The sequence below is a fragment of the Marmota monax genome, unplaced genomic scaffold, assembly GCF_021218885.2.
Source record: "Marmota monax isolate L192 unplaced genomic scaffold, Marmota_monax_Labrador192_F-V1.1 WCK01_AAM20220418_F8-fsc00078, whole genome shotgun sequence".
NCBI classification, from domain to species: Eukaryota; Metazoa; Chordata; class Mammalia; order Rodentia; family Sciuridae; genus Marmota; species Marmota monax.
In genome coordinates, this window is record NW_026694865.1 from 869,327 (window position 1) to 887,651 (window position 18,325).

The following is an 18,325-nucleotide window of genomic DNA, read 5'->3' on the forward strand; positions in this document are numbered from 1 at the left end:
TTTTTTCTATACATAATGCTTATACATATTATCTAAAGACTTTACATATATTTCTTTCTTTCTTTCGTCCTTTCTCTCTTTCTTTTTTTTTTTCTTTTGGAAGGAGGGACAGGGAATTTAACCAAGGAGCACTTTACCACTGAACTACATCTCTCAGCCCTTTTTATTTTTTTAAATTTTGAGACAGGGTATCACCAAGTTGCTGAGGCTGGCCTTGAACTTGCAATCCTCCTATCCCAATTTCTGGAGTCTCTGGGATTACAGGTGTGAGTCATCACACCCAGACTTACATATATTTCTACAAAGATAATAACACATACAGTTTTGAATTCTATTTTTCACCTTAAATCCTAAGCATCTTGTTAGCAATAATAAAAATAAATTTTAATCACTACATTATAGCCCATCTATAGATGCCAAATAATACATCTAATAGTATTTTCTTATCATTACTGTCACAAGATACCTAAGGCAAGCTGCTTATGAAGTAAAAAGAGATCTAATGTAGCTCACAGTTTTGGAGTCTGGAAGTCCAAACAGCATGGCACAGGCTCTGGTGAGGGCTCTCTTAACTATATCACATCATGGCAGGAACTTGTGTGTGTCTCTGTCCACATGGTCTCTCACTCTCCTTACAAAGCCACCAGGATTCAATCATGGGGGCTTCACCCAAAGAATGTAATCTAATCTAATCACTTCCCAAAGGCTCACCTCTAAACACCATAGTCAATTAAGCCTTTATCCTCTTAATACCCTTAACTTAACACTCTGGGGATTCAACTTCTGCATGAGTTCAGAGGTTCAAACCATATTCAAACTACAGCAAGCATCTTTGTATAAAATTATTTATCTGTTTCTCTGCTTAGTTCCTTAAAATAGATTACTAAAAGTAGAATCCCTAAACCAAAAAATATGGCTATTTAAGGTCCTTCATACACATGGATTGTTTTCAAAAAGAATGTATCAACCCCAAATCTCACATGCAGTGCATGAAAGATTATGATTTTTATGGTTTAGGTATGAGGTGTCTCCTAAAAGCTCTTGTATGAGACCATGCAAGAATTTTCAGAGCTGAATTGATTAGATTATGAGAGGTGTAACCTAATCAGTGGATTAATCTACTATATGGATTCAATGAGTGGTAACGTAGGCAGGTCGGGTGTGGATGGAGGAAGTGGCACTAGGGGTGTGCCTTTGAGGCTTATATTTTGTCCTGGGTGAAGTGAGCTCTCTCTACTTCCTGGCTGTCGTGCCCTGAGCTGCTTTCCTCTGCCACACCCGGCTGCCGTGATGCTCTGCCTCACCTCAGGCTCAGAGCTATGGGGTCAACCAACCATGGACTCAGCCTCTAAAACCACGAGCCCAAATAACCTTTTCCTCTTCTAATGGTTCTTATCAGGTCTTTTGGTCACAGTGACACAAAGCTGGCTAAAACAATGATTATAACCTGTCCTACTTCGATAAATAATTAGGTAGGATAGAATAACTACTGCAACAAACCATGTCAAAATTTCAATGACTTATCACAGTAAAAGGGTTTGTTGTTGTTGTTGTTGTTGTTAGTCCTATGGGGGAACCTACCTGCAAAGGAACGTGGGAAATGTGGCCTACCTAGTTTCCCAGGAGAAGGGATTTCATTATTTTGCAACCATGATTCAAAGATGATTAAAGACTGATACACACAAAAAAATGAGATGCATGGTACATGGTATCACAGCTAATTAGGGGCAAAAGCTAGGATTAGAGATTTTAAAAAGCAACAACTGTTAAGTGGATAACCTGTGACAGGTCATGCCAAATACTTTTCAAACATTGTTTTAGTTAATTCTCAAGACAACCGTATGAGGTAGGGGCTATGGCTATCCCCTCTTTACAGAGAAGGAAACTGAGGCTGGAAGCAGTGAAGCACAAGGCCCAAGGTCAAAGTAGTAAGTGGCAGCAGCATGAGTTGGAGCCAAGCTCACTTGATTATTGAAATCATGGCCATACATTAAACTGCCCCCCAGGTCTCCTGACAGAGGGCATCCATGTGCAATTCCCCAATGTGCTCGTCCACAGTTACCTGTTGTAGAGCACGCAGGCTGCAGCCTTGATCCAGCCAGGGAGGATGCATGTGAACTGTGCTTTGCCCGGTTCTTCCCAAGACAACTCCCTCCTTGAGCTCAAGATATTTCCTTGGTGCCCCATGCATCTACCCACCCAGCCTGCATCCTGTGCATCTGCCACCATAAAGCAGCCCGCCACGCTCTCTGCCCTTGATGCTTCTAAACGCCAGGAAAAAGGATTTGCCTCTTCCTGCTCTGCTCCTGAGGCTTGGGCTTCGACATCTGAGTTATATCGTTATTTGTTTAAGTGACAGAAATCTAGTCCATGATTTGTGGCAATCCCTGCTAAAAGGCTTTGTATATCCTTACAGAAGGAAGCAGAAGACTAGCAAATTGCTGTTCTATCCTCGACACAATTCTGTGACGAGCCAATATTAGGTCAAGCTGAATCAGGTGTGGTGATTAAAAGATTATGACAATGCAAACCAGACAGTCGTCATATAAATTAAAAAAATATTTTCAAGGAAACCAAGAAAGGCAAGTCACTGGGGATCAAAGGTCACCCAGAGGTCAAGGAGGACAGTAAAGGCAACTGGGCCTAGAAAGAGTTGATCTGTTTCCAAATCCTTTTTGTTGAACTCCCTGGGCAGGCTGGGATGCACACCAATCTGCTCTCTTTCTATGGCATCTATCCTCCCTGTTGGCTCTCCCCTTTACCAAACCAGGCCCAGAAAAATGGCAGCTATAGCACAGGCCTCGCTAACAAGCTGTGCACCCTGCTCCGACCCTCGGCCCTGACCTCTCGGCTCAGAGCCTCACACTGAGGTCTAGAAAGCCCACCCTCCTAAGATCAACCTTCCCCTCACACCAGACAGCTTCCTGTGCTTCCCACCTCCTCCTGCCGACGCCCACCTCAGAGGGAGGACAGGCCCAGTCACCAGCTGCGTGCCAGGCCTTGCTCCTGCAGCGGTGACATCACTGTCCCTCTAGCAAGTAAAGCTGGAAACTTCCTCGGGCCTGTGAACCCCTCTTCTTGCGGCTTAGGTCCCATCTTTTGCCAATTCTCAGTTCTTCCTCTGTACTCTCTCAGATTACCTCTTCTTCACACCATCTTCCCTAGTCTCATCCAAACCAGCAGCTAGACAACTGCAGTTAGTGCTCTTCTGACTTTTCTATGCACCTCTCTCAAAAATAGTGGGGCCAATTTCCAGGGTGAGCATCCTGTCCCACTGCCCTGCATACCAGTCCCTCCACCCTACCCACCATTCAATTTGTGAGTCTAGAAGCCAGGGAGACAAATTCCTGCTACTTTATTCTTTCTCAAAATTTTGACTGTGATGTGTCTTGATGTAGACTTCTCTGGGTCTATGCTATTGAGGGCTCACTCAAGTTCTTGAATCAGACAAGATTCCACCCAGAACTTTTTCGGTCACACTCTCTTTCTTCTCTCCTGGGACCTCATAGACACAAATACAGGATCTTTTGTTACAGTCCTACAGGGCCCTGAGGTTCTGCACTTCTTTTCCTGGTCTATTTTCTCCTATTGTTCCATTTGAGTAATTTCTATTGTTATACCTTCAAATTCACTGATTCTTTCCTGTCATTTCCATTCTGCTATTTAGCTTCATCCAATGAGATTTTATTTCAGTTACTGTATTTTTCAGTTCTAAAAATTCCATTTGGTATTAAAGACTTAAAGACCCCCAAACTGTAAAACTATTAGAAGAAAACATAGGGGAAGAACAACATTGGACTGTACTGGACAAGGATTTTTTTCTTTTCTTTTCTTTTCTTTTTAATTCCTAAAGCACAGGCAACAAAAGCAAACTGAAAAGCTTCTGCAAAGCAAATGAAACAAATAACAGTGTGAAAATACAACCTACAGACGGGGAGAAAATATTTGCAAACCACATAGTCAATAAGGGACCAATAGTCAAAATATACAAAGAACCCAAAAAGTCAATAGAAAAAAAAAAGAAGAAAAGGAAGAAAGGAAAAGAAAATAATGGGCAAGGGACCTTGGTAGACATTTCTCAAAAGAAGATATATACAAATGGCCAAGAAGTACATGGGAAAATGCTGAACATTGCTAATTATTAGGAAAATACAAATAAAAACCATGATAATACGTCATTCATACCTGTCAGAATGGTTATTATAAAAAAAAAAAAAACCTCCAGCCAGAATGGCAATTATCAAGAATACAAGCAACAATAAATGTTGGCGAGGAAAAATATACACTCATACATTGCTGGTGGGACTGCAAATTGGTGCAACCACTGTGGAAAGCAGTACGAAGATTTCTCAGAAAACTTGGAATGGAACCACCATTTGACCCAGCTATACCACTTCTCGGTTTAGACCCAAAGGACTTAAAAATCAGCATACTATAGTGATGCAGCCACATCAATGTTTATAGCAGCTCAACTCACAATAACCAAACTATGGAACCAACCTTGGTGCCCTTCAACAGATGAATGGATAAAGAAAATATGATACATATACACAATGGAATATTACTCAGCCTTAAAAAAGAATAGAATTACAGCATTTGCCAGTACCATGCTAAACAAAATAAATAAACAAAATACCATGCTAAACAAATAAACCAATCCCAAAGAACCAAAAGTTGCATGTTTTCTCTGATATGTGGATGCTAATTCACAATAAAGTGTGGGGGAGTGCTAAGGAAGAATAGAGGTACTTTGGATTAGACAGAGGAGAGGGAAGGGAGGGGAGGGAGTAGGAAGTATAGATGAATGAATCGGACATTATTACCCTATGTGCATATATGATTGCATGGCCAGTGTAATTCTACATTACAGAATTACCAGAAGAATGAGACTCAACTTATGTATGATGTGTCAAAATGCATTCTACTGTCATGTATAACTAATTAGAACAAAGAAAAAGAAAAAAAAAACACTAAGGATCACAAGGTCTGGCTAGGATGTTTTTTTTGGTTTGTTTTTGGTTTTTTCTGCTATGACTAAAAGACTTGACCAACACAGTTGTAGAGAAGGAAATGTTTATTTGGGGGATCACAGTTTCAGAAGTCTCAGTCCATGGACAGCAGGCTCCATTCCTTGGAGCTCGAGGTAAGGCAGAACAACAAGGCAGAAGAATATGGTGGAGGGAAGGAGCACACATGAAGATCAGGAAGCAAAGAGAGACTTCACTGGCCAAATACAAATATATACCCCAAAGCCACACCCCTAAAACCCCACCTCATTCAGCCACACCCCTAATACCCCACCTCATTCAGCCACACCCCACCTGCCTCCAGCTGCCACTCAGTTAATCCCATCAGGGATTACTTTGCCGATTGGTTTAAGGCTCTCACAACCTAACCATTTCCCTTCTGAACCCTCTCGCAATGTTTCACACATGAGCTTTTGAGGGACACCGCAAACCTATATGGAGAAAAGGGAACCTTTGTACACTTGGTGGGAATGTGAATTAGTACCACCATCATGGGAAACTTGGGAGATTCAAGAGATCTTGATGGATTCAAGAGATCCATCATGGGGAGATTCCTCAAAAGATTCCTCAAAAAGCTAAAAATAGAATCACCATATGATCCAGTAGCCCTGCTTCTGAGTATTTCCCCACAACATACTTTAATCAGTTGGTTGAGGAGCTGTCTGCACCCCTGGTTCACTGCAGCACTCTTCACAACAGCCATGTTACAGAACCAACCTGCGTCCATCAACAGAGGAATGGATAAAGAAAATGAATTCTATTCAGCCATAAAAAGAAGGAAATTCTGTCATTTGCAACAACGTGGATTGCCGCAGTCTGGCTGGGCACAATCAGGAGCCACTTGTCAAAAGAAACTAACTTTATTTTTAGAACCACACACGACAAACAAAATAGTCTCTCAGGAAAAACCCTCAGAGCCTCAACTGCCACCACCGGCTTTCCCCAAGCCTCTCTCTCCCACACAAGCTTCTCTCCCCCTCCCACAATCCTCCTGCTCTTGAGGCCGATTGGCTGGGTCACATGGGCGGAGCCAAAAAAGTCCCCCAATGAGCAGCTCCGTGGTCTGAAAGGGCAGGGAAACAGTCCAATGAGCATCACCGCAGAGGAGCCAATCAGCTAGATGTTGCTGGGGCCGAGGAGCCAATCAGCTAGATGTTGCTGGGGCCGCTGTGAGCCAATCATCAGCCAGCAGCTGGAAGTTTGCTGGCAGCTGGAAGTTTGCTGGGGCCCCTTTGGCTGTGGCTCTCAACAGTGGATAGAACTGAATATTACGCTAAGTGTAAAAAGCCAGGCACAGAAAGACAAATACATGTTTTCATTTATAAAACAATCAAACTGGTAGAAGCAGAGAGGAGAAGGGCCCACACTAAGGTGACAGCATGGCAGCCATGGGAGGGGATGGCCCAAGAGCACAAAGCCTCAGACAGGAGTAGTAAGCTTTTACTTTGAGTCTATTGCACAGCCTGGTGAGGACAGTCACTGACACTCTACGGTACATCTCAAAACTACTCAGAGATTACATTTCAGATGTCCTCACTACAAAAATTGAGAAGTATTTGGGGGTAAAGGATGTATCATTCACTTGCTTAAGTGTTCCACGTTGTATTCATAAGCCATCACATTGATTTGAACCCATAAATATATATAATTATAAACTGCTAGGTTTATAATAAAATTGGTTTGAATATTTTAAAATATAATTTCCAGAGCTGGGAGGTAGCTCCCTGGTAGAGCATTTGCCTAGACATGGGAGGCCCTGGGTTCAATCCCTTACAATGCAATAAATCAATAAAATTTCCATTTGCCGAGCCTTTTTCTTCCATTTCTTGGCTGAAACTTCCTTGTCATTTGTTTCATGCATTGTCACAGAGGCTCACTGAAGCACAGTTATGGCGGCAGCTTTAAAATCTTTTGTCAGATGACCCTCACGCTCTGTCATGCTGGCGTTGGCGTCAGTTGTCTTTCCTCCGACAGCTGGACAGCTGCCTGGTTCTCCTGTGGTGACGGACGTTCTACTGCAACCTGGGTATTTTTGGTACCGTGTTGTCAGCGCTAGGTCTTTTTTAACCTTCCACTCCAGCTGATGTCCTCTGACACTGCTCCAGCAGGGGGAGGGACCCACCTGTTTGTGGCCAGATGGGGACAAAAGTCCAAATTCTCCTTTTGCTCTCCACGGACACCAGAGAAGGAAAAGGGAGCCCATCACTCTTCTGGGCAGAGGTGTGGGTTCCAAGTCCCCAGCAGGTCTACACTGAGACTTCCTGGGCACGAGGGTTGCTGAGTCTCACTACTGTCCCTCATGGGACTCGGGACTCCTCTGGCACCAGGAGGGGAATCTTAGTGGGACGCATGGCCTCATCACTGCTGGGTGGTGGTAAGAATCCTAATTGTCCACAAGGCCCCCTCTGGCCACTCCAGTGGAGAAGGAAGAGACACTTTATTGCCCTTGCTTGAGAGAAGAGGTCTAGGCTTCCTGTGTGTCTGAGTTGAGAAATGAGCCCTCAGAAGTGTTCTACTCTATCATGGTTGATTTAGGAATGAGGAATTAGTGACTCCAAGATGAGCAATGGCCACATGGCAAACTAGTGCCAAAGTCAGGACTTGACACACAAGCCCTTGGCTCCAAGACCACTTGTCTATAAACCAAAGAGCTCCCAGCCCACAGGAGGAATGCCAGCCCCCCACCCAACATAATAATGAAAACTCTCACCGGCCAAAGGATAGCAGCTGCCTCCCTTCACATCCTGCCAGACCCCAGGCCAGAAAGCACACATGGCTGCATGCCATCACCCCCCAAACAACACAAACACACGTCTGCTCGAGACGGGCCTTCCATCCAACACACACAGCAAAAGCAGGCTCTCGGGCCAAGAACCACAGCATCACAGTCACCTTCGGGGCTGGTGGTCTTCCATCTGGAGAGGATCCTGGCTTTCCTTCCGCTGGAATCGCTGCACCAAGATACACCCAGGAGCTGTGGAACTCAGAGCAGCCAGCAGGCCAGGCGCCCTCCTCCTGGCTGAGAGCTGGGTCTGCACCCAGCGGGAGCGGCCTTCCTTGGACTTGGGGTCTCTCCTCTGGCCCCGGCCACCAGGCCCAGCACAGTGCTGCTTATTCTCTAGTAAGGGAAAGCGGGTGACCCCGGAGGGGAAACTCTGCTTTCTAACAGTCTTTGTTTTTGTTTCCATTTAAAAAGGTTAGGGACTTTATTGCATGTGGAAAGAACCAAAGTCACAATTTCAAAGAAGCTCAGCATGTTTTGGAGCTGACCAAATATACAGAACTTTGGAGTGCGGTGGAGAGGAAAGGGAATAAAGTGAACAAAAGTTTATCCCACATTCACCATGTGCCAGATACACACTTTGGTGCTCCCCCTGTGCCCTCCCCTGGCTTTCACAATAAAAATTCCAGCCAGATTCAAGCTCCAAGTTCCTTACCATAGGCCATCGGACTGTTGGGAATTGGGCAGAGTTGCTGGACTCCAGGATGGCATAGAATAATAAACAAGCGCAGGAATACTGTTTCAAACATGAACTAGAATGACATGCGGTGAGATCCTCCCTCTGCATCCTCAAGAGAATTGGCTCCAGGAGCCCTACAGATAAAAAAAATCCATGGATGCTCAAATCCTATATAAAAGGGCAGTGTTTGCCTAAAACCTATGTATATCCTCCTGTGTGCTTTAGACCATCTCTAGGTTGCTTATAATGCCTACTTCAATGTAAATGCTACATAAATTATTGTTACACTATATTGTTAAAGGATAAAGACAATTTTAAAAAGTGGGAAAAGTGTGTATATGTAAAGTACAGTTGCAATTTTTAACAAATATTTTCAATGCTCAGTTGGTTGAATCCGTAAAATTTGTAGATACAGAGGCTGACTGTCTTAGTAAAGTCAGGGGATGCCAAATTTTTGAAATAATATAATTTATAATTTATTTTATTTTTATTTATTTACTTTTTGTAGTTGTAGATGGATAGCATGCCTTTGTTTATTTTTATGTGGTGCCAAGGATGGAACCCAGTGCCTCACGCATGCTAGGCAAGTGTTCTGCCACTGAGCTATAACCCAGCCCCAAATAACATAATTTAAATTTTTTTAATTCATTAAACTAACTACTTAAAGAATTACAAACTGGGTTAAAATGATCACCTATGTTGGTATCATGCAGACTGATAAATACGCACAATCTTTTGCTAGAACTTGTGAATTGAGCTATACTCTCATGAGCACTGGAACCTCTGTGATTTTGTTGATTATTGGGATATTTTGTTAGAGGCTTGGTCCACAGTCTGTGGCACTATGGGAGGTGAGAGACCCCATTCTTTTTATAATTTAAAACAATTTTCAAATATCATAATCACTGAGACCAAGCATCAGTTAACTAGCCTGTGGGCCAAACCTGACCCATCGTAGGTTTTTGTCATATTTTCAAATGGTTGGATAAAAATTAAGAGAAGAATATTTTACGGCATGTGAAAAATAATGCCATAATGATGAAATGCAATTTGTCGTGTCCATAAATAAAGTTTTATTGGAACACATAAATGTCTGTTTGTTTATGGATTGTCTGCGGCTTCTTCCTGCTCAAAAGGCAGAGCTGATCAGTTGCAACAGGGACCACACAGCCCGCAAAGCCGAAATAGTAACTCTCTGGCCCTTGGGGAAGAAAAATCTGCTGACCCCTGATCTAGACAGTCCATCAAATGGTGGTGCTGGTGCCAGATTGCAAACACGCTGAGACGATGGTGATAACAACAGAAACAGCCAGGAAACCACCACATTCTGCCAAGGGGGCAGTTTATGAGGGAGCCCACTGTGCAGAGTTGGAGGTTCCCCTGACAAGACAAGAAGCAACATTAAAGCAACGTGATGCATTCTGGGACCGCACCATACACACGTGCCCGCTTCTCATCTATTCTGTGGGGGAAATGGTCTGAATTACGAGAGATCTGACTTCTGTGAGGTCTTCAAGAATGTAGCCTTCCCATCAAACACATCAAACTGGCTTCTCCCTGCCCCTCTCCTACACTGTTTCCTCCAGGTGGATGTGGGCCCCCTCAAGTTTCTTTGAATTCCCACCAATCTGAGTCCAATTCCCTTTCTCTGGGTCCCCCAGAGGAATATTCTATCACAGTGACTTTCCTGTCACCCACCCCATCCTAAGGCTGTAAGTACCTCTCCCTCCAAGGCAAGAATGCCATCTTCTTCATCTGACAGATGGACAGTTCTGAGGCACAAATAGTAGGCACTCCAGGTATGCTTTGGTTTGGGTAAGTGTCCCCCAAAAGCTTTGTTAAAGCCTTGGTCCACAGTCTGTGGCACTATGGAAGGTGAGAGACCCTTTAACAGGTGGGGCCCAGTAGTAGAAGTTAGGCCTGTGGGGGTGTGTCCTAAAGGGGATATCTGGACCTTGGCTCCTTTTTCTCTCTTTCTCGTTGCTTCTCAGCCACCATTTCATATGTTCCCACCATATGTATGAGGGTGCCACAGGCCCAAAGTGACAGGACCAAGCAACAACAGGCTGAAAGCTCTGAAACTAGGAGATAAAATGAACATTTCCTCCTTATTAATTGATATCTTCAGGGTTTGGTTTTGTTTTATAGTGATGGGAAGCTGACAGACTGAGCACACACTGTGCATACACTGTCTCCACCACTTCCTACAGTAGGTACAAAGATTATTAGCCCATTTCACACACGAGGAGAGGACTCCAGGTGAAACTGTGCGCAGCCACACAAGCAGCCGCAGGACCGGAATGCACACACTTTACCAAACACCCAGCCTTCGCCTGAGGCACAGTAGGGGCTGGGAGAAAGAAGGAGGCCTAAGTGACAGGACCCACAGCCAGGCCCATACAGAGCCACTAATGCTGACTGGTGCAACTGCAGAAGCCAAGACCTTCTACTTCAAAGGACCTCTATGAACACGGACATGACTTCCTTCTATGGAACTCAGAAACCCCACCCCACGGCACCTCTTACATCTCTAGCTAAGAGGGAGGTGTTGAGTTCCTCCAACCTGAGCCTGAGGAGAGAACAGGAACTAAAAAGGAAAGGAGAGGGTTGGCTGACAGCAAACACCTGTTCTGTTTCTGATCTGCTCACACAGGCCTCCAGGTGCATGTTCTCTGTGAGCCCTTGAACATCTCTTACTTTTGACCTGGAGATCACATGGCCTTGAACTGAATTTCCAAAATGAAACATCATTTCAGAAACGGAAAAACAGCAGCAAATTGAACATTCGTGTTGATGGTACTAATTTTCAGGTTAGGGAAAAACTAGAAACCACCTAGATCCCTAACAGAGGGTGGGGAAGAGCTAAGGGAACCATGAAGGAGTGAATGATGGAGATCTTTATGCTTAAAAAATGAGTAGGTCAAAGGTGGGAAATGTTTACCCAAAAGCATATGAGGTTCAAAGATGAATGTGCACATGCGAAGTTAAAATATAAGCACATATCAAGGAGAAAACAACAATAGAGGCAGTTGGTGTATTATGCATATATGTAAGAGAGAGATTTTTTTGTTGTTGTTACTGAGGAACTCACTGATTTGTTAGGTGCTCCACAGTACCTGTTTTAGAGTCAGATGACAGAATTCAAACATTACTCTGATACCTACTTGCTATGTGAGCCTGTGCAAGCACCTTAATTCTCTGAGCCTAACTTTTCTGGGATATTGAATAGAAAATAATATCTTATTCACACAGACTGAAGAGAGGATTATATAAATTCCCACAGATAAATCCAAGCTCTTGGCATGGATCTCTGCAAATGGCAGCTCTTTCTCCCGTAGAAGACCCTTTGAAATTCAAGCAGAATAAAATATTGGTAAGTTAAGCAGGCTGAGGTGCTGGTTTGTTCCATGTAATGAGATTTCAAAGCAGGACACTGCTCTGCCCTCCCCCACCACCCCAGGCTCACGGATGACCAACAAGAAGCTCTCTACGTGATCTCAAAAGGGCTCATGTCCACTGTCAGGTTTGATCCTCCTACCAATCGCTAGTTGAGTGTTAACTCTTATCAGCTGTAATACAGGATGAAGAACCAGAGTGCAGAGAATCCAGAAATGGGCAGAGCTGGGATCTGCTCCAGGCCAGACTCTCCATGGCTGCTAGTTTTGCAGTCTTTACCCTCAGCCACTTCACTTGGGGCTGCTGGGTCACAGCAAAGCTAGCATACTTAAGCTGGTGCAGAATCAGCATGTGCCACCAGAAGTCCAGGCAGATGTCACTACCCAGCCCACCCGCAGTCTGCCTATCTAGTGTGGAGGCTGGGCTGAGGGGCAGGGTGGTGTAATCAAAAGGGCAGCAGGAGGTCACCAAGCCTGCAGCTGGAGGAGGAGCCAGAATTCAAGGCATGTAGAGTCAGAGGTCAAACAAGTAAGATCAATCAGAGTTAAGCCTCAGAGCCCTGTAGGAGGAGCTGCTTTGCATCATTTGCAAAAGAAGATGATTCTGGGATTCAACCGGATAGGCAAGGAAAAGATAGCTAACATTCAAGTGGCCCTTGAACGTGCCTGAGACTGTTTTTAAGCATTTTTACATTCTCGTGAACCTCACCCAGGGTATGCATTATTTTTTACCCTCATTGAATGGATGGAAAAATTATAGCACATTAGTTAAGGAAATTTCTGGAACCTAGGCTTGAACTCAGGGAGCTGGCCAGGCAGGGCAGTCACATGAGCACTACTGAGCCTGGCCTGACCTGGGAGAGGAGGCAGACTCCACTGCAGGAGAGGATGTCCAGCCAGGGCCAGAGTCCTTCCTCCAGATGACAAGCAGTCTGAGGAGCTACATCTCAGGGGGAAAAGTACATTTGGCAACTACAAACTCGTAACTTGCTGATATGATCGGAAGTTTTCCAAGAAGGTAGGGCAGCCTCCCAGCAGGCCGTAGTTTATCCACTGTCACAGGAAATTAATCTTCTTCTCTCTCCTGACCATGCCTCTCAGAAAAATGGTTCACTCAAAGACATGGCTCGTGACCACACCCCCTCCGTAATCACATGGCTGCATCCCCATCATATATCAAAGAAGATGCTCCCCTTTCATCAGATACCTGCAGATAATTCCCCCGCTGTTTCCCTGCTGGGGCTCAGAGGGCCATGGCCTAAAGGGTTAACATCTCATTTCCTCTCTTCTTTCAAGCCTTAATCCCCAGCCTGAGCTGGGTACATTCCAAGCCCACCTGGAGCAGGTCAAGACGAGCTCCCAGCCCATGGCTGGCCCTTCATTTCCCCTGGCAGGAGATTAGATGAGGCGCCCATTAATCACTCACTACTTTGGTCCTCCCCGCTGGCCAGCCCTTGGGCAGCTGGCCAAGAAGCCCGGAGGGTGGGGCAGCCTACCCTCGGCCCACCCCATTGTAGGTTGCCTGATGCCACCCTTCCAGGACAAGACACAGAGGCACAAGTCTGTCTCACTGCCCCGCAGACCATGGAACCCGCCCAAGAAGACTGGGGCTCAGGATCAGAAAGGCCCACTGGAGAAGACCCCATGTGTGGGACCCTCGGCTGAAAGATGAAAAGAAGAGGAGATAAACAGAAAGAGACCCCTCTTCCAGGATGACTCCACATCAGCAAGGAAAACTGCTCTGCCTGTTTCTTAGTTCTTCCTTAGGGAATGTAAAGGGAAACTGGGGACAGGAGGGGGTGTTGGATGGATAGTCATTGATTCTGCACAGCTGGGAGTGTTTATTTGATGGGTTCAAATATAGGATTAAAAAATTCAGCCTTTCTGACACAATCCCCTGGACTGACAGTTGGCCAACTGCAAAGTACTGACCAATCATAGAGTAGACAAGAAGAATGGTATGAGAACTGACCCTGCACACCTACTAGGTGCCAGTGCAATGCTTCCCACCCAGCCCTCAAGGCTTTGGCTATCCCCTTGTTACATGTGGGGAGACTGAGGATGGGGTGGGAGGAGGACCTGTTGAATGAGAATCTGTCAATGGCCAGACTCCACTCTGGGGAATGAGAGGGTAGCTAGCATGTCAAGTCCCATCCTATTTGGTAAATCCTGACCACCTTCTTATCCCCAGAAATTTGGGGCTCTCAAATCAAGGCAGCCTGATCTTTCTCCCTCAGCACTTGCTCAGGCCCCAAAAGAAATTCACAGTGAGTCCCATGGGGCTGAACTTAGATGCCTTCTAGTAGGATGAAGGGTGAAGGGGGTGTCTTTGCTTTCAGGACTGAACTGAATGCCCTTTGACCAAGCAAGAACAACCAAGTCTCCATTGCTCACTCCTTAGAGTCAAGGTCAAGGCCTCTGTAAAAAAGGAAGGTGCCATCTGCAATAAATAGCAGCACCTTAACTCCGTACCTATCACTAGAACCTCTCTTTTTAAAGACAGCCCAAGGCAACGGGTTTCAAACCCGAGTTCCCTGAAGAATTACCTGACGCAGCATTTAAAATCCCCATTCTCAGGCCCTGGCTCCAACCTAGAACCTGTTCATTTTTTTTCCACCAGATCCTAATTCTGATTCAGATATGGAAAAACGGGCTGGAAGATATTGCCTTGCAACATTTAGATTAGTAGAGGGCAATCTAAATTGCTCTCCAGGGTAACACTTTTATCCTGGTGAATTTCAGGGGTGCCTGGAGAGTAGACAGCAGATAAGATGGAGATAAAGAGAATGGGAAATGGAGTGAGGGGTTTCAGGCACAGAAGAGTTGGGCAGCTCTCATTTCAACAAAGTAGATTTGAGTTAGGAAACGTCTGAAAGGCCCAGATGAAGGCTGGCCTTGGTTCAACATTGTCCACACCAGCACGCACAGTTCTGGGTCTTTGTTTCGGCTCTTCCCACTGGTCAGCATACCCCACGCCTCCCAGTCTTCCCATCTCCTTGAACTCCTGCTTGGACTGCAAAACCCAATGGTAATTGACCTAGGTTCTCCCATGCAGAATCATTCTCTCCCTTATCTATCTCCTTGATGTTTTGCAAGACACACACACACACACACACACACATCCTTGATTGCTTTGTAGTTATTTCTTTGCTTCTCTTTCTCTCTCCAATGGTCATTTATCATCGAGGAGCCTGCCAACTCCTTGAGGGCAGTGGTGTGGTCTTGTTCATAATGGAAGCCCCAGCACATAGTGACAGTCCCTGGCACACAGTAGATGCTCTGAAATAGCTGCTGGAGAAAAATTCGACAGAAATGAATTCTGTGGAGCCATTGTGATGTCATGAGAGGAATGATGTGGTGAAATCAGAATTTTAGGAATATTAATCTGTCAACATGAAAGAAGATGGATTTAAATGAAGAAAGCAACTCGTGGTGAGGAGTCAAGAGGGGAGATTATTACTGTAATTTGGACAAAGCTTAAGGTGGGAGCAGGAAAATCATTCCTTGAGATATCACAAAAGAATGTAGAAGGGACTTTGTGGTGAATGAGTTAGCAACATAGGGGACACTCCAACATCAAGACAATTTCTCTGCAACCAGAATAAAAGTGTTACCCTGGAGAGCAAAGTGGGGGATGGAGAGGGACAGGGCAATACCCAACTTCTCTCTAGGACATTGACTGCATTATAACAAGCATTTTCAGGTAAAAACAAAAACTCCAAGTTAAAATCTTCAACCCTGATCTTATGTCCAAACTCTGGACTGAATTGTTCTTTCCCTGACAATCAGTTAAAAATACTTCTTCATAGCACAGGGTGCTAAAAAGAAGATAAGACCAAGTTGGTGCCCTGCCCAGGGCTGGGCACCAAGGGGATCTCCCATGCAGAATCATGGGCACATGAGTTCAACTGGCCAGCCCTCCCCACAGGAGGTCAGCATAATTGCTTATTCAGTAGTGGCTCCTCTGTTCTGATCACCCAAACTCATTTTCCAGGCCAGGACCTCTGGGAAACCCCTACTGCAGCACTGCAGAGGTTTATAGGAAAGTCCCAGGACTCCCATCTGCTTCCTTGCATTAATTTCAAGGGCTAGGATTTTGTTTTCTAAAGGAATTCAACTATGGTGCCAACAAAAATCTATAGGAATTGAGTAGGACTGTATTTAAATTACATTCATAAAATGTTTATTCTTTTGTATACTGAGACCAGTACACGAGACCCTATTTAGCCCAGCAGCAACTCCATCACTTCCAACTCAATCCAGTCCAAGTATATCAATGTAGCAGAAGACGCAGGTTTCAAAAACTGAGTGAGCTTTGAAAAACATCTTTAGACCCTGCCTGGGCGCCTTCAGCTGTGAGAGAGTTGGACAAACTGATTCCTTGGACCCCTCTCGGATAACTACTTATTCCAAATTCCAACAGGCATCCAATGATTGCTTCAGCTACCCAGGTCCAAGTCTTCAATTCACTTACTCCCAAAGAGGTCGTGCGCTGTGCCGTTGGGGGTGGCAAAGGCAGGAAAAGACAGATGCTCTTTTAGTAGACAGTAGTGGAGACTGGAGACAAGGTGCTGGGTGTGGACTGCTTAAAAACTCACTCGACCCATAAATTCCAGATGCTAAGTGGGCCTGAGAACGTCCTGAAATTCCCTTCCTAAGTCAGAGCTGATAGTATTTGAAAGAAAAATAAAAATTAACTTCCAGATCTCTAAAACTGCAAGGTGCAAATTGTGCAAAACTTCTGTACTGTGACAAGGGGCCACAGGTATTTGGGCTTCACTTGAGAAAAAGTCCAAAGCTGGTGTAAACAGCCCAAGCACTTAGGCTCCCAGAGGCGCAGGGTTGCAGCGGTTTAGTAGAGACTGAGACTGACATAGGGATCAGAGGCTTTCTAGAAAACAGCTTGGCCAAGGCCCCACGCTGAGGCTGGATGAGCCCCAGACGGGAGGAAAGGAGGCTGGGGTGGGGGACGCACCGGCAGCATGTGTATTTGCAGGTCCCCTTCCAACCCGACTTACGGAGCTTCATGCCCCACCCCGAGGACGCCAAGTTTGCCAGTCCCTAGACCTTCGGAGTCATGAGGGTGGAGGGGTGAGTGGTGGAGCCCAAGCCGAGCAAAACTCCCGGGAAAGGAAAAGAAGGATAGAAGCGGACGCAGCCGTCGGCACGGACCCGGCGCGCACTGGCTCCCCAACCCGGAGTGGGCGCAGTCCCACTGGACCCCAGACACACCCACTGCGCCCTGACGCCCACGCCAATCCCCCTGCAAGCCAGCGGGCACCGGGCTGGGGCAATTGCCCGGCCGGGCCGGGCCTCGCGGGCGGCGCGCAGGGAGCGCGGGGCGCGCGGCTCTGCTCACCTGGCGGTCCGTGTCCCGGAGCGGCCAGAGGCCGCCTAGCCTCACCTCGCCCCCGCGTGGTTCCCGGCGCCGGGCAGCCCCAAGCACCGGTGCATGGACGGCCACCCCCGCGCCGCCCCGCGCCCGCCCTCCACGGGCTCCCGCTATGCCCGGATTCCGTGTCCGGCTGCGCGGGCGGCCAGCGTCTGGGGCGCGCGCCGACAGCTCTGGCTTGGAGTTTGCGATCCGGAGAGCGGGATCCGCGCTCCCTCGATCCCTCCTCCCTCCCCCACTCGCGGCCTCCCGCTGTCATCTGGAGCCGCTCCTGCCGCCCCCTGGCGGCGGCCTCGGGAAGGACCGGCCCCCAATCCACCCCCGCGACCCCACTGGGGGGGTCCCCTTAGACCGTGATCCAGGTGGATCTGTGCGCAGCTGGAGAAGAGGCATCATCCGGTAGAGGGGAGGACCATAGACAGAAGTTATGAGGGCAGGACGGTGGCGATTGTGGGAAGGAGAGAGGTCCGAGCTGGCCAGGACAGTCTTAGGGAGGATAGGAAGAGGACAGCAGAGACCAGGAAGTAGGTTAGAGATTAAAGGTGGAAGGTTTGGATTCCCCCTTAATCTTATCCTGAGATTTGTGGGGAGCCATTGAAGAACGGAGGCACACAAGGGACAAGGGCATCCTTGAATTTTGGGACAGTCATTCCTTCTGCAAGAGGATGGGGTTAAAGCTGGACCAGAGCAGAGCAGAGGATAGTGAAGAATGATCCCGCTCCCCGACCCCCACCCCGCCCCACACACACACACACACACACACACACACACACACGATAAGACTGGGCTCCTTCTGAGGGCAAAAGGAAAGTTCAAGAACCTCTATATGAAACTAGGATTAACACATGAAAGATAAAAGCCTACTCTTTTACATAAGGCAAAACAATTTGGCGTATAACTTCTTAGGGTATTCAAGGCAATAGCTTGCTGCAAAAAAAAAATTAAAAAATCTCAGTTCGATCTGTATTTCCAATCCCTTCTTTTTAATAATTGGGAAATACTGTTCCACAAAGGATATGACCAAAGTTACATAGCTAGTTAATGGCAAAA

At 46.3% G+C, this 18,325-nt stretch overlaps 1 protein-coding gene across 1 annotated transcript in view; it reads right to left on the reverse strand.

Moving 5' to 3' along the window:
- Thsd4 (thrombospondin type 1 domain containing 4) overlaps nucleotides 1-17,441 on the reverse strand; it is a 628,562-nt gene extending 611,121 nt beyond the window's left edge. Inside the window, exon 1 of the mRNA XM_046426595.2 lies at nucleotides 17,243-17,441. The gene's annotated coding sequence lies outside the window, so the exon portion shown is untranslated. The remainder of the gene's footprint in view (nucleotides 1-17,242) is intronic.
- Between the last annotated feature and the right edge of the window lie 884 nt (nucleotides 17,442-18,325).